Source organism: Ovis aries, chromosome 7 (assembly GCF_016772045.2).
Source record: "Ovis aries strain OAR_USU_Benz2616 breed Rambouillet chromosome 7, ARS-UI_Ramb_v3.0, whole genome shotgun sequence".
NCBI classification, from domain to species: Eukaryota; Metazoa; Chordata; class Mammalia; order Artiodactyla; family Bovidae; genus Ovis; species Ovis aries.
The window spans coordinates 15,030,294-15,058,097 of NC_056060.1; the positions used below are offsets into that span (position 1 = coordinate 15,030,294).

Consider the following 27,804-nt stretch of genomic DNA (forward strand, 5'->3'; position numbering starts at 1 on the left):
CCAGCTTCAGCATCAGTCCTTCCAATGAATATTCAGGACGGATTTCCTTTAGGATTGACTGGTTGGATCTCCTTGCAGTCCAAGGGACTCTCAAGAGTCTTCTCCAACACCACAGTTCAAAAGCATCAATTCTTTAGTGCTTAGCTTTCTTTATAGTCCAACTCTCACATCCATACATGCCTACTGGAAAAGTCATAGCTTTGACTAGATGGACCTTTGTCAGCAAAAGTGCAGTATTCCTCCTCACTCTGTCTATAAAAACTCTCACCTCCTGCTTATGGTGGGAGGAGGGCGGAGTCGGCCTTTGGATGAATGTCCTCTCCCCTCCCTGCCCCAGTTGCCGGCATCTGAAATAAAGAAACTTTCCTTTCCACCAACCTGGCCTGTTTATTGGCTTCTGACTGGCAAGAAACCAGACCCCACACACATACCTTTCAGTAACAGGGGGACTGGTGAGTGGCGGGGGGGAGGGGGGGGCGCGGTGGAGGTGGGGAAGATACTGAATACCGTGAGGTTAGAGACTTGGAGGGGGTGGTATCAGACAAGGCTTCTGGAGGAGAGCTTAGGGAACTGAACTCCATTTGCTGAGGTGGAGCACAGCCAATTTACTGAGGAGTTGTGGTTGCTGAAAAAAAGCACAACCTAAAAGTTGAGAATTATGTTTTATTTGGGGACATTACTGAGTGCTGTTGACCAGTATACAACCTCTCAGATAGCTCTGACGAATTGTTCCAAAGAGATAAGGGTGAAGCCAGGATGTTCTGTTCAGTTGCTAAGTCATGTCCAACTCTTTGCAGCCCCAAGGACTGCAGCAATCCATGTTTGCTCAAATTCATGTCCATTGAGTTGGTAATGCTATCTAACCATCTTATCCTCTGTTGCCCCCTTCTCCTTTTGCCTTTAATCATCCCCAGCATCAGGGTCTTTTCCAATAAGTTGGCTCTTCACATCAGGTGGCCAAAGTACTGAAGCTTCAGCTTCAGCACCAGTCCTTAAAATAATATTCAGGGTTGATTTCCTTCAGGACTGACTGGTTTGATCTTCTTGCTGTCCAAGGGAGTCTCAACAGTTTTCTGCAGCACCACAATTCAAAAGCATCAATTTTTCAGCGCTCAGCCTTCTTTATGGTCCAGCTGATCTTGGCGAGGCAGCAGTGAGTGTGGTGTGAAGTGAGATCTTAATTCCCTGCCCAGGAACTGAACATGAGTGGCCTGGATGAGAACCAGGAATCCTAGCCACCAGACCTGCAAGGGCTAGAGCCTAGAAACTATTTTCCCCTGGATCTTTGCCCCCAGTGAAAAAATGCATTTATCACAGAGGCAAGAACTATAAATGCAGCCTAAGAGCAAGTGGGAGAGCACACAGAGAAATGGTTTGTTTAGTTAAAACAGAAGACAGGGAGAGATGCACACCCAGAGAGAGAGGGTGTGGGTGTCCTCCCTAGTGAGGAGGAATGAAGCAAAGAGGTTATATAGCTCAGTTTTTCCAGGTCTTTGTTTCCATTCAGTCCAATTATGTGGTTTCTTTTTCCTCACCTGACCTACCTTGGGACCCTCCCTTGGGCACACAGGCACCCCTCAGCCAAGATGGATTTCCTGAGAGGAGCAAGACTCATTATGGCCTGGTGTTATTCTCTGCCTTTTGGCCCACAAGGAGCCTTTCTGAGGAGGTGTAGTGTCTCCCTTGTCCCAAAAGAGGCGGGGGAGGGAGATCCCTTAATCCTTTACTGAAACAGGGTTTTGCTCCTCTTTGTCCTTGCCCTGACTATTACCTGAAGGTGCTTACAAGAGAGAAACACTGGCCTATTTACCCTGTTTATGCTGTTCCTTGCATTTCAGAGGGCAAACAGAAGTCTGATGTCTTAACTGGAGCCCACCCATCTCTTGTCTCAGAAAATGCTAACAGTTCTAAGTACCCAGCCTGAAGCCTACTTCTTGGTGCCCCATGAAATGCAAACAGGAGGCCAGCTGTAAATATCTAACCTGGAACCCATCTATCTCCTACATCACAACTCTCACATCCATACATGACTACTAGAAAAACCATAGTTTTGACTTTACAGACTTTCATCAGCCAAGTTATGTCTCTACTTTTTAGAATGCTGTCTAGATTTCTCATAGCTTTTCCCAAGGGGCAAGCGTCACTGCTGCAGTGATTTGGGAGCCCAAGAAAATAAAATCTGCCACCGTTTCCATTCTTTCCCCATCTGTTTGCCATGAAATGATGGGACCAGATGCCATGATCTTAGTTTTCTAAATGTTGAGTTTTAAAGCCAGCTTTTTCACTCTCCTCTTTCACCCTCAACAAGAGGCTCTTTAGTTCCTCTTCACTTTCTGCCATTAGGAGCCAGGATACATAGGAGTTTTTGCTGCAAAAAAATGTAGTCAAACATCAGAAGATAACTGCTAGTCACAAAAAACCAGATATCTCAAGTTAATGATTTTAGTGTGTGGGAAGATGCAAGAGTCTGGGCTCACTGACCTTTGATATGCATCTTAATTATCTAGGGCCAGTATCTTGTTCCTCTCCATCCAGATGCCCCTCAGGGTGCACATGGAGGGCAGCTGCAGTGGCTGATGGCTTGATGGTGGGCAAGAATTTTTTTTGTTGTTCACTTGGTGAAGGAAAATTCAGCATTTATTGCAGGTTCTAAGCAAGAAAGTGGGAGACAAACCTCAGATCTACCTCACCTTAGTCTATGAGTTAGGGTTTTTAAAGAGGAGGAATGAAGAGGCTGGGATGGACCATTGTCTTGCGACATTCGTTAATTGTTGTTTCAGGAGCCAAAGTATCTCTGATTATGATTCTTCAACCAGATGGTCCCATAGTAAAGGGGGGGGGGGACGTCTGTTAGCTCAACTTGCCCTGGAGAAACAACATGAGTTTTTATGTTAATGATGATATCTCTAATAGCAACTTTAGTACATTAACAATGTTATCAACAGCAATTTCAATCATCTGACTTTGGCTTACTAGTGTTCAGTTAGCACAGGACAGAAGTCAGAGATGATGAGAAAGGGAATAAAGTTTTGGATAGAGATATTAATCATGGACTCGGTTTAGAGGGACTTGGTTGCAGGTGGACATCCTAGTTGTGACTTGGAACTTCTGAATGAACAATGAAGTCCAAGCAGAAGTCTACCAAACACATAAGGGAAGAGTGTTCCAGGCAGAGGGAATAGCCCACCAGGAGGCCTGGCATTCAGACAGACCCTAATGTTTGGACTAACAGAAAGTAGCTTAGTGAAAACAGCAGACAGCAGGGAGGAAAAGCAAGAGGAGCTGACCTGGGAAAGGCAACAGAATTAAAGAGGAGAGCCTTTATCCTGGGGACAGTGGGCAGCAGTTCAGAGCTATGAGGCAGGGGAGCACCGTCATATGTGAGTTTTAGACCTCCCAGCATGCAGGGCAGATGGATGCAAGGAGGCAGGATAAGAGACCAGGAGATGGAGCATGTGGGGCTCAGTTGTTCTAGTGAGAGTCCTGGACTGGTTACATACTGGAAGGAGAAAATTGATAACAGCAGGAGTTGTGTGGGATGGAACTTCCCTGGCTGTCCAGCAGCTAAGACTCTGTGCCCTCAATGCAGGGGGCTGGGGTTCAACTCCTGGTCAGCGAACTAGATCCCCACGCTGCAACTCAAGATCCAGCATGCTACAATGAAGACTGGAGATCCTGCAGCTAATACCTGGTGCAGACACACACAAAGAAAGAGTTGTGTGGGAGGGACCAAGGCTGTGACTTGGATGTCAGGGGTGAGGGGGGAAGAGCTCAGGCAGTGGCCAGGTTCTGCAGCAGGGTAGATGGTGGAGGTGCCCCTTGGGAAGTGGGTTAGAGCAGGTTTAGGCTAAATGAGAATTGATCCTTGGACACATTAAACTTGAGGTGGGTTAAGAAGGCTGATGGACCCATGGATCTGAACCTTAGGTCAGACCCGGGAGCTGGGCAGACAGACTTGTGAGTCACAGGAATATAGATGACAATTAGAACCTTAGGGGCTGCCTGGGGAGACAGTTTCCCTGTGAGAAAAGAGAACAGAGGGCAAAGCCTGAGAACAGACAACAAGGGCCTACTGTACAGCACAGGGAACTGTATTAACCATAGTAGGAAATAGAAAAGAACACAAAATAGAACAACCATCTTGTAATAAATCACAACGGAAAAGACTATGAAAAAGAATATATATATATATGTATATACACATGCATGAGAACTTCCCAGTGGCTCAGCAATAAAGAATCGGCCTGCAATGCATGAGGCACAAGAGACACGGGTTCAATCGCTGGGTCGGGAAGATCCCCTGGAAAAGGAAATAGTAACCTACTCCAGTATTCTTGCCTGGAAAATTCCACGGACAAAGGAGTCTAGCAGGCCTACAGTTTAACATGGTCTCAAAGAGTTGGACACGACTGAACATGCTTGCATATATATATATTTTATATCTACACACATACATGTATACATAACTGAATCACTTTGCTGTACACCAGAAACTAACACAACATTGTAATCATCATATACTTCAATTAAAAAAAAAAAGGTTGGAGAATAATTTACAAAGCAGACTGCCTGGATTTCAATCCTGGTGTCGTTGCTAACCAGCTATGACCCTTGGGTAAGCTGCTCAACTTCTCTCAGCCTCAGTTTACTCATCTGTAACAAGCCTGTTGCAACCACTGCATGGATGATTCAATGAAACCACACACATGAAGCGCTTAACATAGAGCCTGGCACTGGTGGGTTTGCTGTGTACAACAGTCTGTCTTTGGACCTGAGGTGTGCCTCCATGATGTATCTTCTTCTGTCCTATTTTCTTTTCTATCTCTTCTCTTGAGAGACTTTTGTTGGGTTTATTCCTTATCCCTTTGATGAGAGCCCAAATATCCCATCTTGGCAATGGCTGGTACGTGCATCTGGGCCACTTCCCATCAACTCCATCCTGGGCTCCAGCAGCCCGCAGGCCACACCCCAACACCCATCCCGGCCTCACTAAAGGGCACATTTGCTTTATAGCTCCCTTTCTCTCATTTGCTCCTCACCATGTCATCAACAAGCAGAGGATGTCCTTGCTTTGCACCAGGGAAAGCCAGTATATCTGAGGTCAGCCAACAACAACACTCAGACTGGATCCCAGATTTAATTTTGAGTTTGATCTTCCATCTACAGATTGTTCTTTGCCTACACCAGAGAAGAAGGATTGAGGCTTCCCACTCTGACCCCAATCTCATTCTCTGCTGCCTTTTTGAGCCTGCTGGGCTCCGAAGGAAGGGACATACAGTGCCCTGTGATGTAATTATCATTTAATAATACCCAGAAGTGGGTGGCCAGTCATCAGAGGATGAAGTTGTGCAGTGGGGGCCTCTCTGGATCACTTAATCCTCCAATCTCTTAAATACCAACAAATCTGCCTCCTGGCTGGGGCTGACAGCTGCCCCTGAGTGGAGGGGAGTCCAAGCTGGCAGAGAGGCCAGGACTTTCTGAATGAACATAATGAAAACTCCCCTAGTCTGGTGGGATTATCAGCCCCCTCTCCCTTTCCTGTCCCATCAGGACTTTGAAAACACCATCTGCGTTAGCTCTCAAATTGCATGGAAACGGGGAGTGAGGCTGGGGTGGGGGATAGAGCAAAGCTGGCACCAGTTCTTGGGCACTGAGGGGCACACATTTCCAGGGATCTTGCCTACAACTCTCTGGAGCCATGGTTCCTGCCCACCAGAGAGGCAAATGGTCTCAGCTGCAATTTCAGTGAATAGCATTAAGGAATTTTGCAGCTGGGGAGGTCCTTTGGAATGGTCCAGTGGTTTCAACTTTTATTTTAGCAGATGTTTTCACTCTTTTCCAACAAGAGCAGTATGAGCTCCTTTTAATTTTTACTTATTTTTATTTTGGGGCTGTGCTGCGCGGCATATGGGATCTCAGTTCCCCCAACCAGTGATAGGACCTGTGCCCCCGTGCATTGGGAGCACAAAGTCTTAATCACCAGTCCACCAGGGAAGTCCCATGAGCTCCTTGTTAATGCCTCACCTAGGACCCTCTCAGCCACACCTGTCTTCCCGGTCTTGCCACTTGTTTCTAGCACAAGCCAATGGCAACCCCCGCCCCGCCCCCAAACTCTGGCCTCAGAGTACAGGAGTGTCAGACACTCCATGGGGTGAACCTTTGGCCAATACGGGCAGGGTTGGCTGATGAATTCCTTTCTCTTCCTCTTTCTGAGTGGACTGTCCTAAGCCGCACACAGTTTCTTTGAAGAAGATCCCACAAGATTGAGCATCAGGGGAGATGTGTGGGGGCCAGCCAAGCCCTCCGGCCTCTCCCACTTCTCTTTCTCACCCGGCTTTTCCCTCAGGTCTGGTTCTTCAGCGTCACACTCCCCCATAAAGTGTTGGCACGTACACTTCTGCCTCAAGATCTGCTTCTTTGGAAACCGGAGATAAGATAACACTTGAGAAGGATGTTCAGTGTATAAAACAGATAGAAGTGAGGCCACTCTAAGTGAAGAGAAACAGGGCCCCAGGTGTCATCTGTTTTTCTTCCCCCTGCCAGTTCCAAGGCGATGATCGAGGTACCCTCACAAGGCTCCCCAAAGCTTTTGATCTCATTCAATTCTGCCATCCTGCCACTGAGGACGCATAGAGTTAGAAGCAAAGAGGACTAGACTCTAGGCTTCTCACTCCAAATCTGGCGAGACGGATCCTCATCTTTCTATCAAGTTTACATAAGGACTTCTGAAAATATTTCTTTTCCCAAAACATCTTCCCACACTACTCTGCCCCCTACCCCCACCCCGAAGGCTTCCCCCACTCGGTTTTATTGAGAAATAACTGACATACATCACTGCGCAAGCTCAGGCACACAGCATGATGGTTTGATTAAAGCATATTATGAAATGATTACAATAGGTTCAGCTAATATTCATCATCTCTCAGGAAGGCTTTTAAGTCCCCTGTTCGACTGTAGCCACCACCTGGGAGGCATGACACACGGAGTTCTAAACTCAGAAGCTGGGACACAGGAGGGCAGACAGAAATGGGGCAGGAAAGGTGCAGTAATGCTGGGAGAAAGGCAGTCAGGAAAGGCCTGATTCAGGGACATCTGCTCGTGGGAGACAGGGGTTACAGCATGAGGACAGACCCCTCGGGAAGAGGGACCACAGGAGATGGAGACTGGCTTTCTCTACCAGCTGGTGTCACCTGTAGGACACGCTCCTCCAGGCTGAAGTCATCCTTAAGGAAGCTTGAAGGGTGACCACACTGGGGGAAGAGACAGAAGGAGGTTATTATCTCCAATTATTTTCATTGAAAAATGTTTAATATAATTGCTTTACACTTTTGTGTTAGTTTCTGCTGTACAGTGAAGTGAATCAGCTATATGTTCATATGTATCCCCCACCTCTTTGACCTCTCTCCCACCCCCTCATCTGACCCCTCTAGATCATCGCAGGTCACTGAGCTGGGCTTCCTGTGTTTTATAGCAGATGCCCACGAGTTACCTGTTTTACACATGGGAATGTATATATGTCAATCGTAATCTCCCACTTCGTCCCACTCTCTCCTTCCCTCACTGTGTCCACCTGTCCTCCCTACGTCTGCATCTCTATTCCTGCCCTGCAAATGGTTTCGCCTGCACCATTTTTCTAGATTCCACATATATGTGTTAGTAATACAATATCTCGTTTTCTCTTTCTGATTGACTTCACTCTGTATGACTAACTATGAGCTTCCCAGGTGGTTCAGTGGTAAAGAATCTGCCTGCCAATGTAGGAGATGAAGGGAGATGCAGGTTCAATTCCTGGGTTGGGAAGATCCCCTGGGGTGGAAATGGCCACCCATTCCAGTATTTTTGCCTGGAGAATCCCACTGACTGAAGAGCTGAGCGGGCTACAGTCCATGGGGGCGAGACTGCACACACATGACGGACGCTAGGGCCATCTCATTAAGATTCGTGTGGCTGTGACTGCTAGAAACACCTGGGGCCAGGTCAAAGGCTAAAAGTGATTCTATATTATAGGGGCACGGGCATCTTAAGGAATCTAGGTACCAGGGTGCATCTGGGCCTCGGGGAACAGATGAGACCAGGACCTGGACTCAGAGAACCCCGGAAGCCACCTCCCTCCAACTCTGCTTCTGTTCCATCCCTTTCTCTCTCTCTGAAACTGGCGCTCCCTGTGCCCTAGCGAACACTGGCATCAAATGGCCTCAGCCAGCAACTTCCAAGTTCACCTCGCTTCCATCCAGGAGGCAAGCAGAGTCAGCCTGGACTCTTCTGGGCCCAATGCTGAGCTCTCGTGGAGGTTCTGGTTGGACCAGCTTGAGGCAGGTGCCTCCCCCGGGCCCATCAGTGAGGCCGGATGCTCTGCAGTCACAGCTGCTCCCTCGCTGGCCAGACAGGCCAGGGAAGAAGCAGACGGTTCATTACCTCGGGCTTCAACAAAAGCCTTAAAATAAGAGAGTCTGTGCTCTTCCATGCCTTAATGGAAGAGATCATTCTTTTCCACATTTGTTGTAAACTCAAACCTTGTCTGGAAGTCTGCCTCCCCATTGGAGCCCAGAGCTGAATTATTCTCAGCCTCCCCACTGCCGCACACCCCCCACCACCACCCCGCATCTGCCACTGAGAGCTGGGCAAAGCTGAGAGGGTACCAAGGCCTGCCACTGTCCACATCCTGGCTCTTATGTGAATATTAGTAAAGTTTACTTCAGTTTCACCTTAGACTTATTTTATAAAACAGGTCAGTGGGCTCAAAAGTCTTCCATCAAAAGAATTTCTCAAGGACATGCTCTTGAGCCTATGGTGGAAAAGGCTGATGTGAGCTTCTAAAACCAGAATTTATGTGGTGCTTCCTGCTTTGGGAGTCCATGGGTTCAATGCCAGAAAGGAACTCAGGTCCTTTTCTTTCACTCTTAACAACTACTGATAACATCTATTGTACAATTGATATGGGCTAGGCCCTGGTCTCAGTCCCTCCCTTCTACTATCACCAACCCCGACAACCACTGATTGTCTTTATGTCACCATAGTTTTGTATTTTCTTAAATTTCATATAAATGGGACCATCTAGCTTTTTCTATCCGGATTTTCCCACTCAGTATGATGCTTTTGAGATTCATTTGTATTTGGGTACATTTCAAGAATTCAGTTCTTTTTATTAACAAGTAGAATGATATTGTCTGGATGTACCATGGTTTGTCAATCCATTTGAGGGACATTTGAGTTGTTTCCACTTTGGGGCTACTGTGATAAAGCTGCTAAGAACATTTACATACAAGTCTTTGTGTGGACTGATATCTTATTTCTCTTAGGTAAACACCTAGGAATGGGATCGCTGGCTTCAATGGTAATTGTACCTTTAGCTTTATAAGAAACAGCAGAGTCTTCCCTGGCAGTCCAGCATTGGCCTAGCCTTTCAGTGCAGGGGGTGTGGGTTTGATCCCTGGTCAGGGAGCTAGGATTCCACATGCCTCGCAGCTAGGAAACCAAACCATAAAACAGAAGCAATACCGTAGCAAATTCAATAAAGACTGAAAATAGTTGCAAATTTAAAAAAAAAAATCTTAAAAGGAAAAACTGCAAACTGGAAATAGAAATACCATTTCAAATGATCTTTAATCTTAAAAAACTTCAGATGCTCAGCTTAGCATGTATGCATCCTCAGTCGCTAAGTCATGTTCTGCTCTTCCTGAATCCATGGACTGTAACCCTGCACGCTCTGTCCATGGAATTCTCCAGGCGAGAATACTAGAAAGGGTTGCCATTTGCTACTCCAGGGGATCTTCCTGACCCAGAGATCAAACCCGTGTCTCTTGCGCCCTCCACGCTGACAGGCAGATTCTGCGCCACTATGCCACCTGGCCGCTTGGGAAACCCACTGTGCCTAGCAGTAGGCCTCAAAAAAGACTACCTTCTGGACAACGGCAGAGGTAACCACGACAGTATCACCCTGATGACAAATCAAGTTGTACGCTTCGCTCCCATGGCCTGGAGTCTCCTCACCCCTGCGATGTGAGAGGGAAGTTCTAAACTGGGTCATTCACCCCCATCCGATGTCTCATCTTCCCCTGCCTTTCCATCATCTTCCTGTGCAGGGCTCTGGCCTGAGAGCCACATGCAGAGGTAGGTACAGGCAGTCTATACATAATGTATATATTGTCTAGGAATTAAGTTTCCACCCAAAGCAAAAAGCCCTAGCTGCCTGACTTTTAATTAACTATTCATTAGTTTGGCTACAATATCCTCCATCAAACAATGGGCAAGTCATAAGGCTGAATAGACCCAGCAGACAAAGCGGGATCCCTTTTCTTAGCTGGATGTCTAACCAGAGCCAATTCTCAGTTACCCAATCAGTCAATAAGCATTTGCTGAACTGTACCGGAATAGTGGACATGGAACCGATATTTCTCATAACCTTACAGTTCTTGCCCACCCACTTTGGGTACTGTCATTACTTTTCGACAGATGATTCAACAGAAACTTGAAGATGTGATGTGAGGTTACCTAGCAGAAGCCAGGATGAATTCCAGGTCTCCCAGCTTTGCCTTCCCTTCCCTGCGTAACCCATAAGGTAGTTGGGTTTGGGGTCGGGGTGGGGAGAGGAGGCTAAAACACACGAAACAAGACAATCCAATTTTTTCCCCAGGACATTCCTGAAAAAAATTGACCACAGCATTAAAGTGTCTTTTCCCCATAAAACACAGTTTGAGTTGGGAATTTGTTCCTGATTAAGGCTTGGACATAAATTAAACGATGAAAATGTAAAATGAAAATAAGTAAAGTTATTACAAACAAATCTTTATAATAACTTGTTAGTAAAACCCTGCTCAGTCCTTATGAAACAGCCACAGAGCCACTGTAGACCTTAATTACACAAGGAGCCCTCTTCCACTGCAAATTTTCTTGTGCAACAAGAAAAACTTTATGTCTTTAATATGATTTAAAACTAATATGCTAGAAATGGTGAGCAGTGAACATATAGTTAGAAATGCTTTTATAATGTTTAGAACCGCACTGGGAGAAAAATGCCAACTGCTTTGCCCTCTTTATAAAAGCTGGACTAACATTTTGTATGGATCTTATTTCTCTTTTGTCAAGTTCTTACTCTCCATGGACAGGGTCCACAGATGGGCATCAGGGGACTTTGCACCCCCTGAAATTGTATGCAACATGTTTTGAGGATACAAATACATTGTGGAGCCTCTAGCTTTCATCAGATCCTCACAAGCCTCTGTGATAGAGCCACAAATTTGAATCACTTATTTCTTAGTGTTTCTTCTATTGTGAGCAGTGGCATTAAAATTGTTCCACTGACTTTAGAACCTTGCTGACTTGGAATCATTCTTTTAAAAAGCAGCCTGGGGACTTCCCTGGTGGTCCAGTGATTAAGAAACCACTTTCCAATACAGGGGATGTGGGTTCGACCCCTGGGTCGGGAAGATCCTCTGGAGAAGGGCATGGCAACCCACTCCAGTATTCTTGCCAGGAAAATCCCATGAAGAGAGGAGCTTGGCAGGCTACAGTCCATGGGGTTGCCAAGAATCGAACATGACTGAAGTGACTTAACACCCACATGCCACAAGTCACAATGAAAGACCCTGCTTGCTGCAACAAAAACCTGAGGCAGTCAAATAAATACATATTTAAAAATAAAAAGTAGCCTGGATCCTCTTGGTGGTGTAATGGGCTTGATTCCTAGAAGGGATCCCTCCCTATAAAACAACTGGATCTTGAAAAAGAAAAAAATTTTTTTAATGCATTGCTGGCTCTGCAGATAGTGAAGGAAGTCATCACTTCCTCACCACTAAAATTAAACACACAAAAATCATGAGCCTGAGACTGGAAGAAGGGGCACTGGTTAGAAAGCGAAGATTGGGCAGCCTTAAGGGCAAATGCCCATTTTAGCTGCTTCTGGGAAGCTTGCCCCTGGGCCAGTGGCAACATCAGGGATCTGCCTCAGGATTCCACCTTAGCTCAGTTTAAGGGATCCTCTTTTGTTACTGGCTCCACCTCTATGGATTTCCCTGGTGGCTCAGATGGCAAAGCATCTGCCTACAGTGCGGGAGACCCGCGTTCGATCCCTGGGTCGGGAAGATTCTCTGGAGAAGGAAATGGCAACCCACTTCAGTACTCTTGCCTGGAAAATCCCATGGACGGAGGAGCATGGTAAGCCCGAAAGGAGTCGGACACGACTGAGCGACTTCACTTCCACTTTCCACCTCGGAGGTTTTCTCTGCCTCACTGAGGAGAAGCGGAAACGACATTTCCCAGAACCCTCTGCTTCCGCAGCGGCTGCAGGCGGGAGGCCATTGGTAGAGATTCCGAAGGCAGGTGCGAGGGAGAGGGCACAGTTCTCCAGGGGAGTTGTAGACTCGTGAAAAGGCGTGAGTTCGTGGTAGCTTCAGGATGTGCTTCTTGAGGCTCCCCTGCAACATGCTGCAGCCTGAGAGAGCGAGGGGTGGGGGCGAGGGCCGCTTCCCAGAGGCTCTTGAGATTAGGGTGGCCTTCAGGCAAGCCTGAGAACCGTCCTCGTGGGTGCTACAGACTGAAGCTGCAGTTGAAGGTCCCCTTACCTTTGCTTCCCCAAGGCTTCCGAGGGTTATGTAAACCCCTGATTTCCTGTATCCAAAACTGAGACGCTTGGCATGCCAGCTATCACTTTATTCTCTCTTGTTCCAAATTTACTTTTCAATACCTGCTCTGTGATCATGGGTGAGCCTGACGTTGTTTTTCAGTAGATGGCACTAGAAGGACACTGGAGGAGGAAAGGTTTCTCCTTCTGGTACTGGTGCTGTACGTTGGAGGGTGGTATGAACGGGAGCGATTCGGGTGGTGCGCTGCCCACACACACACCAAGAACACACAATCTCTCAGTGACCTCCCAGCTCCTGCTTGGTCTGGTGATCACCTCCCACGGCGCTCAGACACAGACAGTGGATTGCAGGCCTCCCTCCTACAGTGATGCTAAATTCCCTCTGCACACCTGCATGCCTGACAGCCTGCGCCCTGGGCACTGCTCACCTGTGCTTCACTGGGTTGCTTCTGGCCTTTTCAGACATTGAGGACAGGCTGCCCATCTGGCCCAGGCTACCTGTCAAACTTCTCTGCCATACAGCGGTCTGCAACCACATCTTCTCCAGTGCGGTCTGAACCCCAGCTTTGGGAAGGGAGCTCCCCTTCATAGTTTGTCCGTCCTTAGGTACTTTCTCTCAGCACTATATCCCCCCCTTTCTAAAATAATGGTCCTGTTTTATTTTGCTTATATATTGTTAATATTTTATATATTTATTTGGCTGTGCCAGGTCTTAGTTATGGCACACAGGATCTTTGATTTTCGTTAATGGCATGTGGGATTGTTGCAGCGAAAAGGAAAACAGGGGAATGAGTTTTTCTCTTTCCCTTTCCTGAGAACAAAGAAGACAGAGAGAACAGTGAGCAGGCCTGAACATTCCCAGTTTTTTTTTTTTTTCTTTTTTCACTTTACCTGCTCCTAATTCTGAATGTCTGTAACTAAGTTTGCTTTCTGCCCTCTAACTCTACAGGAGCTACAAGTTACATTTTTTTCCTTTGTTGCTGTTCAGTCGCTCAGTCATGTCTGACTTTGCAACCCCATGGATTGATTGCAGCACGTCAGGCTTCTCTGTCCTTCACCATCTCCTGCAGTTTGTTCAAACTCATGTCCATTGAGTGAGTGATGTCATCCAACCATCTCGTCCTCCGTCATCCCCTTTTCCTCCTGCCCTCAATCTTTCCCAGCATCAAGGTCTTTTCAAGTCAGTTCTTTGCATCAGGTGGCCAAAGTATTGCAGCTTCAGCTTCGGCATCAGTCCTTCCAATGAATATTCAGGGTTGATTTCCTTTAGGATGGACTGGTTTGATTTCTCAAGAGTCTTCTCCAACACTACAGTTTGAAAGCATCAGTTCTTTGACACTCAGACTTCTTTAGGGTCCAACTCTCACATCCATACGTGACACCTGGAAAAACCATAGCATTGACTATATGGACCTTTGTCAGAAAAGTGAAGTCTCTGCTTTTTAATATAGTGTCTATGTTTGTCAGCTTTTCTTCCAAAGAGTAAGCATCTTTTAATTTCATGACTGCAGTCACCATTGACAGTGGTTTTAGAGCCCAAGAAAATAAAATCTGTCACTGTTTTCCCATCTATTTGCCATGAAGTGATGGAACCAGATGCCATGATCTTAGTTTTTTGAATGTTGAGTTTTAACCAGCTTTTTCACTCTCCTTTTTCACATTCATCAAAAGGCTCTTTAGTTCTTCTTTGCTTTCTGCCATAAGGGTGGTGCCATCTGCATATCTGAGGTTGCTGATATTTTCCCCAGCAATCTTGATTCCAGCTTGTGCTTTATCCAGCCCAACAGCTTGCATGATGTACTCTTCACATAAGTTAAATAAGCAGGGTGACAATGTACAGCCTTGACATACTCCTTTTCCAATTTTGAACCAGTCTGTTGTTCCACGGTCGATTCTAACCGTTACTTCTTGACCTGCACACAGGTTTCTCAGGAGGCACGTAAGGTATTCTGGAGTTATTTTTATATCTTATAGTTACTCTTTTATCTTAGCTTAGTAACTCTTGATATTAAACATACTCTGTTTAAATCACTGTGTGGTTTCCATTTTCTGACTGGACAAAGGTGGTACACTTGGAATACATAGAGTATTTGGTTTCTCTTTTTCCAAAGAGAGCCTGACTGATAGAGGCTAACCATAGCCCTGGGTCTGTAGGCATCTTGGCACTGCTGCTGCTGCTGCTGCTGCTAAGTCGCTTCAGTCGTGTCTGACTCTCTGTGACCCCATAGATGGCAGCCCACCAGGCTCCTCCGTCCCTGGGATTCTCCAGGCAAAAACACTGGAGTGGGTTGCCATTTCCTTCTCCAATGCATGAAAGTGAAAAGTGAAAGTGAAGTCGCTCAGTCATGTGCGACTCTTCTCGACCCCATGGACTGTAGCCCACCAGGCTCCTCCCTCCATGGGACTTTCCAGGCAAGAGTACTGGAGTGGGGTGCCATTGCCTTCTCAGATCTTGGCACTAAGCAGAAACAAATGCATTCTTCTCTGGGGTTTACTTTCCTGCTTAGATCCTTAAGACTCATTTGTTCATTTAACAGATTTGTTGAGCTCCTGTTATGTATCAGTCATTGTTCTAGATGATGGGGATAAACTAATGAACAGAAGAAAAACCCTACCTTATATTTTCACAGAAATATACCATCAAATATAGAAGGAAATATGCTACCATGAATAGAAGACAAAATAGAACACATTTATCAATAGATCTCTACGGTTTTTAGATATTGCAATTTTCAGATAGAAGAAGATATAAATAACTAGAAGGGAAATGTTTAAAGAAATAAAAGGTGGGGACTTCCTTAGTGGTCTGGTGGTTAAGAATCCACCTGCCAATGTAGGGGACATGGGTTTGATCCCTGGTTCGGGAAGATTCCACATGCTGCAGGGCAACTAAGGCCACGCACCACCAACTACTGAAGCCTGTGAGCTCTAGAGCCTGTGCTCCACAACAATGAGAGGCTGGCGCACCACAAGTTGAGAGTAGCCCATGATAACCACAACTAGAGAGAGGCCACATGAGCAACAAGACCCAGCACAGCCAAAAATAGACAATCCCATTGCTAGTGGGATTGGAAAATTGTGCATCCCTACGGGAAAACCTTCTGGCAATTTCTCACAGTGTTAAATAGAGCTACTACATAACTTAGATATATTGGTATATAACCAAGAGAAAAGAAAATATATATTCACGCAAAAACAAGTACATAAATGTTCATAGCAGCATTATTCATAATACTCCCAAAGTAGTAACAACCCAAATGTCCATCAACTGGTAAATAAATAAACACAATATGGTAGACCCATATAATGGAATATTATTCAGCCGCAAGAAGGAACAAAGTAATGATATTTGCTAAAATATGGATGAAAATTGGAAACATTTTGCTAGATAAAAAAAAGTTATAGAAGGTTATATATATGTTGTATGATTCCATTCATATGAATTGTCTCCACTAGGCAAATCCAAAGAGAAAGAAAATAGATTAGTGATTTTGGGGAGACAAGGGTAGAAGGAAACTGGCAGTTATTGCTAATGAGTATAGAGTTTCTTTTCAGGGAGATCGAATTTTTCAAGAATTCATGGTAATTATTTCACAACTTCTGTGAATGTGAATTGTACACTTTCAAAGGGTGAATCTTACTATTTGCAAATTATATCTCAGTAGAGCTGTTATTTTTTTAAATGAGCAAGGCAAAGAGACTATTGAAAATGAAGAGACACATCTGAAAAGGGAGCAAATAGAACTTAACAATTTAGTCATTGAGATTAAAAACTCAATAGACAGACTAAACAACAGATTATGCATAGCTGGACGATGAATTAATGAACCGGAAGATAGATCTGAGGAAATGACCAGAATGCAGTGCAGAGAGTCAAGGAGATGAGGAATATCAGTGAGAGGTTAAGGAAAGAACAGATGGAATGAGACGGTCTAAAATATATCCAATCAGAATCCCAGAAGGAGAGAATAGAGAGAATAAAGAAGAAGCAATGTTTGAAAAGCTAATGGCTAAGAATTTCCAGATCTGATAAAAGACACCAACACACGGACAGGAGAAAAAGAACATGCATCCAGCAGGTTAAAAAAAGACATACACATGGACATATTGCAGAGAAAGCACAGAGCATTACAGGCAACATTGTTAAAAGCAGCCAGAGAGAAAAGAAAGACTGCCTACAAAGAAACCACAAATCGGACAGTAACAGTAACAGTGAATCTAAAGGACAGAAAGGTATCTTCCAGGTACAGAGAGAAAATAACTGCTAACCCAGATAACAGTAAAATAAACTATTTATTTAAATAAACAGTTAAATAGCAGTTAAAATAACTGTAAAACACTGCTAATGAAAGATGGTGATGACATGTAATGTGTGGGGTTGAAAAGGACAGGCACAAATACTGGACAATAATAATTTATAGGTGGGGAAAGAGAGGTAAGCCTGTGCACCACAACTACTGCCCCCCAGCTCTGGAGCCCTTAAGCCAAAACTACTGAAGCCCACCTGCTCTAGAGCCTGCCTGTGCTCCGCAACAGAAGAAGCCACAGAGAGCCCACCCACTGCAGCTACAGAATAGCCCCTGCTCTCCACAGCTAGAGAAAGCCCTCGCACAGCAGCGAAGACCCAGCGCAGCCAATCAAAAAAAAAAGGTAGGGAGGGGGGAACCACAAGTATAAAAGGGACAGACAGTTAAGAGAGCTCAGATCTAGATTTTTTAAAAATCTAGACACACCTAAAATTAAAAGACAGAGAAAGGATGAACGTAAAATGATGAGCAAGAGCAAAAGCTCATTAAAAGAAAGCTGGTGTGATTATATTGATATTAGATAAAATAGACTATAAAGCAAAAATGTATTTATCAGTTTAATGATACAAGGTTTAATCCATCGGGAAAATATAATGGTTCTAAAGTTGTGGGTGCCTACTAAAATAATTTACAAATACACAAGATAAAATGTACAGAACTATGGATAGAAATTGACTAATCCACTAACATAGTAGGGGATTTCAATACAGAGCTCTCAATTATTAATGGGTAAAAAAAAGATTGGAATAACACAATCAACCAGCTTGATTTAGTGGATATTTATAAATCACTCTACATCCAACAATCAAGGAACAGACATTCTTTTCCAGTGCACATGGAACATTTCCAAAAATTGACTATATAAAAGGCCATAAAGCCGGTTTCAACAAATTTCAGAGAATTTGATTCACATAAATTATATTTTATGACCTATGATCATGGATATAGCTTATGCAATTAAGTTAAAAGTCTTTAACAGAAAGATAAATGACAGCGTCCTCTAAGTTTTGAAAATTGGAAAGTACATTTCTATATAATTTATGAGTCAAGTAAGATATAATAGAAATTAAAAGTTGTATAGAAACAACTATATGGTACATGATGAAAATTGTAGATATCAAAACTGGTGGGTGTAGCAAAAATGGTAATAACAGGGAAATTTATTGCTTTAGATATTTACAATCAAAAAGGCTGAAAATTAATGAGCTAGTCTAAGAGAAAAAAAACTGAATAGAATAAACACAAAGAAAGTTTAAGAGTAGATATAAAGATAAGAGCAAAAATTTATGAAATGAAACAAATATACAATAGAGATGATCAACAAGCCAAGGCCAGATAAAATAGACAAACTTTTGGTAAGATTCATTACAAAAGAGGGTAGTAGGCAGCACGCATAAACAAGTAATAATAGGAACAGAGAACTGAAGAAAGCTGCAAATACAGAAGAGATTAAACAGATAAAATGAGCATACTATAAAGGACATTACACCAATGAATTTAAAAACTTATTAAAAAGGGAAACATTTCTAGAAAAATGCAACTTATCAAAGCTGTTACAAGAAAGCTTGAGTTTCCAACAGTATTAAGGAAATTAAATCAGTTTCAATGTCTTAAAAAACAACAACAACAAAAAAAAAACAAGCCTTGCCATTTTCCAGGCAATTCCTAGCAGATTTTCACAGAACAAATGATTCTAATTTCACATACAGAATATCAAATAAAGCACTGCTCCTCAACTCATATGAGGTTAGTAAAACCTTGAAATAAAATCAATCAAGAACTGTATGAAAAAGAAAATTCAGACCAGAATCCCTCACAAACATAGACGGAAATATTATAAACAAACTACTAGCAAATCAAGTCCAACAGCTTATATTAAGGGCAATTCATCATAACTAAGCTGGATTTATCCCAAGAATATTTGGATCATTTAGCATTAAAGGCCATAACTTTAATTCATCACATTAATGGGTTAAAGGAGAAGTTGTATAATTATCTAAATAGATGTAGTAAAGGCAGTCAGTAAACGTTAACATCCATTCTTGATAAAAAAAAAAAAAAACTCTTAGAAAAGCAGGAATAAAACAAAACTTCCTAACATTAAAATGTAATCTTTAAAAAAAAAAAAAGCCTACAGGAGGGACGTCCCTGACAGTCCAGTGGTTGGGACTCCAAGCCACCACTGCAGGGGACACAGGTTTGACCCCTGGTCCTGGAAAATCCCATGGACTGCGGAGCCTGGTGGGCTGCAGTCCATGAGGTCATTGAGTTGGGCGTGACTGAGTGACTTCCCTTTCAGTTTTCACTTTCATGCATTGGAGAAGGATAATGGCAACCCACTCCAGTATTCTTCCCTGGAGAATCCCAGGGACAGAGGAGCCTGGTGGGCTGCCGTCTATGGGGTCGCACAGAGTAGGACACGACTGAAGTGACATAGCAGCAGCAGGGAACTAAGATCCCACATACTGCATAGTATGGCCAAAAAGCAAAAAAAAAAAAAAGAAAAGAAAAAGAAGACAGTAGTCATCATTTATAATGGTGAGTCATTGAAAGCATCATTCCTTTAAGAGTAGAATGAAACAAAAGTGTCTGCTATCACCTCTTCTGCTCCACAAGACAGGGGCAAGGCAGATAGGAGAAAGAAGGAAACAACACTGTCATTATTTGCAGCTAACATAATTGTATATATAGAAAGCCCTCAAAGAATCTGTGGATAAATTACGACAATTGATCAGAGAGTTTACCAAACCAAACTTGTTAAATACAATGCACCAAAGTTGCTAAATCTAGAAACTGAGATATATATATATATACACACACACACACACACACACACATATATTTCCAGATTAAGATCTTAAGCTTAAAATAAGAAAAAGACAAACCAGTTAAAAATGGGCAAGATGTGAATAGGCACTTTATGAAAAAGGAAACATAAATCGCCCATTTAAATTAAACTATGCTTGACCTCACTGACAGCCGGGAAAATACAAGTCAACGCCATGATATAACTGATTTTCCAGGCTTCCCTGATGGCTCAGTGGCGAACAGTCCGCCTGCCAATGCAGAAGACATGGGTTTGATCCCTGATCTGGGAAGGTCCCACAGGCCACAGAGCAACTAAGCCTGCGGGCCACAGCGACTGAGAACCCGGGAACCACAACTACTGAAGCCACGCGTCCTGGATCCTGTGCCCTACAAGAGAGGCCCAGCCGTGACTAGAGAGTAGCCCCCACTGGTGGGAACTAACGGAAAGCCTGCACAGCAACAAAGATCCAGCACAGCCAATAACTCCATCGGCAACATTTAAGACATTTAGTAACAACAAGTACCGCTGAAAATGAAAATCAGTGGAACCTTTTATATACAACAAATGGAGTGTAAATTGGCACAACTCTGAAAGACACTTTGGTTATATATATGTATTTTGTAAAACTGAACGAGACATATTACAAAGAAATTCTTAAAAATGCATAAAAATATTCATTGCTGTATTGTTAAGATGGTAAAACATTGGAGGCTATGAAATGTCCATTGACAGGAGAATGGGTAAATGGATAAATAAATAGCTGTCTCTTTTCACAGTGAATCAACTCCAGGTATACATGTAACATGGTCAAGTAAATGTATGAAAAAGGCAAGTTGCTGAAAACTACATAAAATCATGATGCCACTTTTATAAAGCTCAAATGAGCAAATTAGACAATGTTTCATTTAGGGATGCATACAGAAATGATAAAACAACCTTTTAAAGAAACCAAGAAAATGGTCAACATAAAATTCAAGCCAGTATTATCTCTGGTGAGGCAGGATAAGATAGGAAAAAGGCATACAGATGGATGGATACGTTATAGGTAATGTTCTAGTTCTTAAGTTGGATGGTGCATTTCCAGGTGTTTATTTTCTGTTGCACTTATTATTTTGATATAGCAAATACTTTGTATTAAATATTTTTAACACAGCCTGTAGTTTCCTATTCTTACCACTATATGGCAGGCTAGTCTGCCAGTAAACTTTTGTAACTTCTGAATGGGAAAGTGAAAGTGTTTGTCACTCACTGGTGTCCTGACTTTTTGCGACCCCATGGACTATAGCCCACCAGGTTCCTCTGTCTGGGGAATTCTCCAGGCAAGAATACTGGAGTGGTTAGCCATTCCCTTCTCCAGGGGGGTGTTCCCGACCCAGGGATCAAACCTGGGTCTCCTGCATTGCAGGGAGATTCTTTACCTGAATTCGAAAGGCCAGTAAAAATAAAACCCTACTTAATGACAGTTTTCGCAGCACGCAATTTCCTCTATAGAAACACATGCAAAATGTAAAACAGGGTTTTTTGTTCTGAGTGTTTACAGGCACAACCAGAGCAGCTCAGGTGCACAGTACTTTGACCTGGAGCTTGCAACTATGTGTCCAGGTTTTGTTTTTCCTTCCTTTTTGCCTGTGTAGCCATTTTTGCAAACTTAAAAGTGTACCTTCTTAAATGTTAATTTTTATTTCTCAGAACTTTCCAATATTTCCCAAGGTATTCATTTCTAAATTAACAAATGGAACATAAGCTTGTTTATTTGGCTTCCCTCTTGGCAATGGGGCTTCCCTGGTGGCTGAGTGGTAAGGAATTTGCTTGCTAATACAGGAGATGCAGTTCAATCCCTGGGTTAACGGAAGAGCCTCTGGAGAGGAAAATGGCAACACTCCAGTATTCTTGCCTGGGCAATCCCATGGACAGAGGAGCCTGGTGGGCTACAGTCCATGGGGTCGCAAGAGTCAGACACACTTATTGACTAAAACGACAACTTGGTAATTGACACATCTAACTTCCCCTTCTAATATTTATGGAATAGGAGTTGTTTCGTAGCATTAGCATTAGAACCACTGTTTTAATGAATGTCTGTCCTGTAATATACAGGAATATTTTAAATTCAGTAACAGTGTTAAAATAGCGACTCAATATTCATGACAGTCATCAAAATCACTCACAGGAATTCTGCTGTCAAATTTCACCAGTCACAGGAAGTGATTGACACAAGTTGGTATTTCTGTTTTAGCAGTTAATGTTATGCCACCCAGAGGCAACTGCACATAGTCTTCAGCCAGCCACTTCCTTTTTCATGCTCTAGACCTGCACTGCGCACTCTATCAGCCACTAGACACATGTGGCGATTGAGGTCTTGTAACGACATGTGCTGGAGAAGGCAATGGCACCCCACTCCAGTACTCTTGCCTGGAAAATCCCATGGACGGAGGAGCCTGGTAGGCTGCAGTCCATGGGGTCGCTAAAAGTCGACACAACTGAGTGACTTCACTTTCACTTTTCACCTTCATGCATTGGAGAAGGAAATGGCAACCCACTCCAGTGTTCTTGCCTGGAGAATCCCAGGGACGGGGGGTGCCTGGTGGGCTGCTGTCTATGGGGTCGCACAGAGTCGGACACGACTGAAGCGACTTAGCAGCAGCAGCAGCAGCAGCAGCAGCAGCAGCAGCAGCAGCAGCGAGATGTGCCCTAAGTGTAACATATACACTGAATTTTGAGGACTTCATATGAAAAAAACCTCAGTAATTTTAATAATGATTACTTGTTGAGATGATAATACATTTTGATGCCAAAAGCTCAGCTTCTCTGTACACTTGTGCCAAATCAAATCTTGCAGACAGTTTCGGGTGAAGCAGAAAAGGATAACTCTATTGCTTTGCCAGGCAAAGGGGGACACAGTAGGCTAAAGCCCTCAAACCATGTGTCCTCACTTGGAGAAGACAGTGAGAAGTTTTATATGAACTGTTTGTATGTATTCCTTGATCGGAAACTAGGACCTTGCCCAAAGGGTGCTCTTGACTGTTTCTCCCCCTCTGGCATCCCTTCTCTTCCCTAAATAACAGCTGCTTGAATCTGACTGGAACTCAGGGGAGGTCATGGAGGCTGAATGAAAGCTGTTTCCTAAAACCAAAGAAATGGAGGACACAGAATCCTGTGCCCAGGAGACCCACAGAGCCCTGCTCAGTATTATTTTGGATATGTTAGGGAAAATAAAATATATTATTAAAATTACTTTCATCTGTCTTTTTTTACCTTTTTTATTGGACACTAGAACATTTAAAATTACATAATGTGGCTCACATTTTATTTCTATTGGGCAACACTGCTTTAGATGTCACAATACTTGTGGTCCCTACTTACCAGGGCCGGCTTCATGGGTGTGTAGCCAGCGCAGTGGAACAGGGGCGTCCCATGGTGGGAAGTGCCGTGCATTTCACTTAATGCTCTGCCGGCACTGCCTTGATAACCTTAATTGTGCCTCACGTGCCGTCACTTCAGTCGTTTCTGACCCTTAGTGACCCTGTAGCCTGCCAGCGCTCGGTCCTTGGGATTCTCTAGACAAGAATACTGGACTGGCTTGCGTGCGATGCCCTCCTCTAACTGTATCTTAGAATTTACATTTCAGAAGGAAATCTCCTAGAACAATGGAGCACGCGCCAGGGGCTAGAAGCCCTGGTTCCTGCGCCATCCTGCCTTCCGCGGCCTCCGTGTCCCTGGCCCTGCTGCCCCCTTCCGACCCCGGCTGGGTTCTGGGCGCGGCTGTGAGACGGGGCGGGGCTGTAACTGTGGCCATCCCTTCCCCTGCCTGGCTGCCCAGGGTCACCCACTCACCTGGGTCCAGGGGCGAGAGCTTGACCGACGCTAAGGTCTCCGTACCGTTGGGAGTCGCTTGTCTGCCCCGATGTGGGCGGCGAGCCCTGGGGAAGGAGAGACACCTGGCCTGAAGTCGCTAGACTTCGCCCGGCGAGGGCGCGGCGCCGCGGTCAGCAGCTGGCAGGAGCTGGACCCAGCAGCCCGGCGCCGGCCTTCTTTGCTGCCTGCCTGCGGGAGGGATGCGCCCTGCAGGGCCGTCCTGGAGAGAGAGTGTCCGCTTGCCCCTGTAGCGCCGCGTACTCCGGCTCTGAGCTTGGGGGTGGATTGGGAGGACTCCTTTCCTCTTTCTAATCTTCCTCTGTCTTTCTAGCGTTTGCCTCTTCTGGACAGTTCAAGACACCCCTGGGGCAAATCATAACTCACAAATCGTGTGATTTCTGTATTGTGTAATTCCGTGTGTGAATACTATGATATTTGTATTTAAAACTGGCATTGCACAGTAGAAAGGTGAAAGGTAAAACTCATGTTAATAATTATAACTTTAAATTGTAATTTACTTTATATATTTAAATTAAAATTTTTAATTGTGGCAAAATACCCAACACAGAATTTACCATCTTAATCATTTTAATCAGCTCAGTAGCTTCAAGAATGTACATTGCTGTGCAACCAATATATCCATGTTGCAGTGTGTGTCAGAAATTTGCTTCCTTGTTAAGACTAAATAATATTCCATTGTATGTGTATACCAAATTTTATTTATCCACTCATCCAGCAATAGGCATTTGGGTTGCTTCCACTTTTTGCCGTTGTAAATAATCCTGCTATTAATTTTTCTGCATAAGTATCTCTTTACCTTTGTTTTTGCTAAAATAAACAAGACTGCTTTTGTTTATTTAGACTTGGTACATACATCACTTTGCATACTTGCGAGTGTATTTGTAGGATAAGTTCCTGAAAGTAAAATCATTGTGTCAAAGGAAATGTGCCTTTTATGATTTGTTAAATACTGTTAAATTGCTGTCCACAGATGTTGTACCATTTTTCACAGCTTCACCAACTCTGTATGTTTTCAGAATTTTTGATCTTTCACAATGTGCTAGATTGAAAATTTTCCATTAATAAGAATGAACAGAAACATGTGAAATATGTTTAAACCCATGAGTTTGTAGTAATACAATAAACTTCCCCTGAAACCCAAAATGTTTACTTTTGGAGGATACAGAAAGTGAAGAGGAACTAAAAAAACCTCTTAATAAAAGTGAAAGAGGAGAGTGAAAAGGTTGGCTTAAAGCTCAATATTCAAAAAACGAAGATCATGGCATCCGGTCCCATCACTTCATGGGAAATAGATGGGGAAACAGTGGAAAACGTGTCAGACTTTATTTTTTGGGGCTCCAAAATCACTGCAGATGGTGACTGCAGCCATGAAATTAAAAGACGCTTACTCCTTGGAAGAAAAGTTATGACCAACCTAGATAGCATATTGAAAAGCAGAGACATTACTTTGCCGACTAAGGTGCGTCTAGTCAAGGCTATGGTTTTTCCAGTGGTCATGTATGGATGTGAGAGTTGGACTGTGAAGAAGGCAGAGCGCCGAAGAATTGATGCTTTTGAACTGTGGTGTTGGAGAAGACTCTTGAGAGTCCCTTGGACTGCAAGGAGATCCAACCAGTCCATTCTGAAGGAGATCAGCCCCGGGATTTCTTTGGAAGGAATGATGCTAAAGCTGAAACTCCAGTACTTGGGCCACCTCATGCGAAGAGTTGACTCATTGGAAAAGACTCTGATGCTGGGAGGGACTGGGGGGGCAGGAGAAAAGGGGATGACAGAGGATGAGATGGCTGGATGGCATCATCAACTCCATGGACATGAGTCTGACTGAACTCCAGGAGATGGTGATGGACAGGGAGACCTGGCGTGCTGTGATTCATGGGGTCACAAAGAGTCGGACATGACTGAGCGACTAAACTGAACTGAACTGAACTGAGGGAAACAATTCATTATTTTGAAACCAACAAATGAAAACAAAAAGAAAGAATCAAGAATGACGTGCCTTGTCTATGTAAACTGTATGCCAGGATAGCTAACTAGTGACCCAGAGGAAGTATCTGTTTATAAAAAATATTCTCATGCAAGCACTAAGGAAATTAAAGGCAACAATCATCAATTGTTACAAAGAGATGAAGATAAATGAGAAAGAGATGACTAGACATCCATCTATGCTTTATAACAGGAGACCACCATGCTACCTCTCAACTGTTCTTGCCTAAACATTCAAACCTGAATCTGATCAAGTCATCAGATTTAACTGCCAACAAGTTACAGAAAATACAGGGATAGGAAGAATATGTTAACATATCAAGGAGATGCAACCAGCAAAATTCAGACTGTAGGAAACTCTACAGAAAAAGTGATAATTTCTTCAATGAATAAATTAAACAAAGAAAAAGGAAAAAAGGAGAGGAGGGATAGGAAATCTCTAAATTAAATGTAAGGTAGATAGCAACAAAATGCAATATATGGGTCCTATTCAGAGCCTGTTTCAAATGAAAAAAACATGTTCTATCATTTACGAGGCAGTTGGGAATGTGAACCCTGATTGGATATTTAATGATGTTCAGGAATTAATTGTTGATTTTAAGATATTATGCTATTATGTTGTTTTAGAATATGATATTAATATGGGACATTTTTTTCAGATTTAAAGAAGTCTTATATTTTAAAGCCATATACTAAAATAATTGTTGATGAAATGATAACAATGTCTGAGATTTGGTTCAAGATAATACAATGGGAATGTGTGTGGGATGGGGTATGGACGAACCATGATTGATTATGAGCTTATGATCGCTGAATGATTCATACTCTACAATTCTCTCTTTTATGTTTGAAATTTTCCAAATAAAAAAGTTCATTAAAAAAAAAAAAGTCAATTGGGTCCCAAAGTGTCGAACACAACTGATCAACTGAACTGAACTGAATCAGAAACAATGAGTGCAAATAGCTCTTTTTTTGAATTTTGATGTAAAAAGGAAAAACAAATCAACAGCTATAAGGGTCAACAGAAGGGTATTACCAAAAAAAAAAAAACAACCCTTAATTATTCAGTTCTTACATATATGGAAAAGTGTACAGCACAAGGACTCCTCACTAAGTAAAGCCCCCGTATATTAAAAGAGGTATTTGAGTGGGGTTGGTTTTTGTTTTTTTTTTTTTTTGGTAAACATAGAGAAAACAAATGAATCCTACATCTAGGAGTTTAAAACTTGGCCCCCACCCACAGTGAACTCACAGTATGGAAAGGGCAGACAGGCAAAAATAGGCCTCCACTTCCATGAGAAAGGGGATTTCAGTTAAGAAGCTGGTCTTATCCAGGGGGGATTCCCTTGTGGCTCAGCTGATAAAGAATCCCCCTGCAATGCGGGAGACCTGGCTTCCATCCCTGAGTTGGGAAGATCCTCTGGAGCAGGAAAAGGCTACCCACTCCAGTATTCTGGCCTGGAGAATTCCATGGACTGTATGATCCATGGGGTCGCAAAGACTTGGACACGATTTATCAAGTAAGAACTGAGACCACCCGTGTCAACATGACTCAACTGCTCCAGGAAGTTCTTTTTTATATTTATTTTTTTACTTTAATTTTTATTTTACTGAAGAGGAAACTGAGCTTCCAAGAACTTAGACAATTTATTAGAACCCATCATAGGAGGTTAATACATATTTCTTTGATGAAGGAAATGATGAAAAGAATGACAATGCCAGTAGTGATTGATCGATCAGGGATTAAAAGGCAAGCTTTTCTGATTCCAAACCCCAAGATTTCTCCATTAGATGATCCTCTTCCAATTCTAACTCCAAATGGAATATTTCTTCCAGTTCTAACACAGCATGAAGGATTTAGAAAATCACTGAATTCAAAAATCAGGAAATTCTTGTTGTTGTTGTTGTTTTTTTTTTTTTTCCCCCGCTGTGCTGCACTGTATGCAGAATCTTAGCTTACCTGACCAGGGACTGATCCTGTGCCTCCTGCTGTGGAAGGACTGAGGCTTAACCACTGGACCACCAGGGAAATCCCAGGGAAATTCTTATGCAGGAGGATAAGTAGATTAATTGTTTGCTTTAAGAAATGAATTTATCTGGGCAAATAGTTTCCTCATCTAGGACAGGACAGATGACTGTCAGGACCACAGACCGCTCACACAGGCCAAGAGCTCACATATACGACCAAGTTTATTTAAGGAGACTTGCTTCTAGACCTCTGCTTCTCTGTGTCTGCAAATCCCAAGCTATCT

The 27,804-nt window shown here is 43.4% G+C and overlaps 1 long non-coding RNA gene across 3 annotated transcripts; it reads right to left on the minus strand.

Moving 5' to 3' along the window:
- Window positions 1–649: 649 nt before the first annotated feature.
- Window positions 650–27,540, minus strand: LOC105608741 (uncharacterized). Of its 3 annotated transcripts, none has more exons than XR_006060308.2 (4): window positions 27,513–27,540; window positions 23,528–23,613; window positions 7,191–7,250; window positions 650–2,865 (listed from the first exon to the last, which is right to left on the minus strand). It is a non-coding gene; the product is annotated as an uncharacterized LOC105608741 (long non-coding RNA). The 3 variants fall into 3 exon arrangements; XR_009601421.1 differs by lacking the exon at window positions 27,513–27,540 and having other exon boundaries at window positions 650–2,368; window positions 2,482–2,865; window positions 23,528–23,638; XR_006060307.2 differs by lacking the exon at window positions 27,513–27,540 and having other exon boundaries at window positions 23,528–23,638.
- Between the last annotated feature and the right edge of the window lie 264 nt (window positions 27,541–27,804).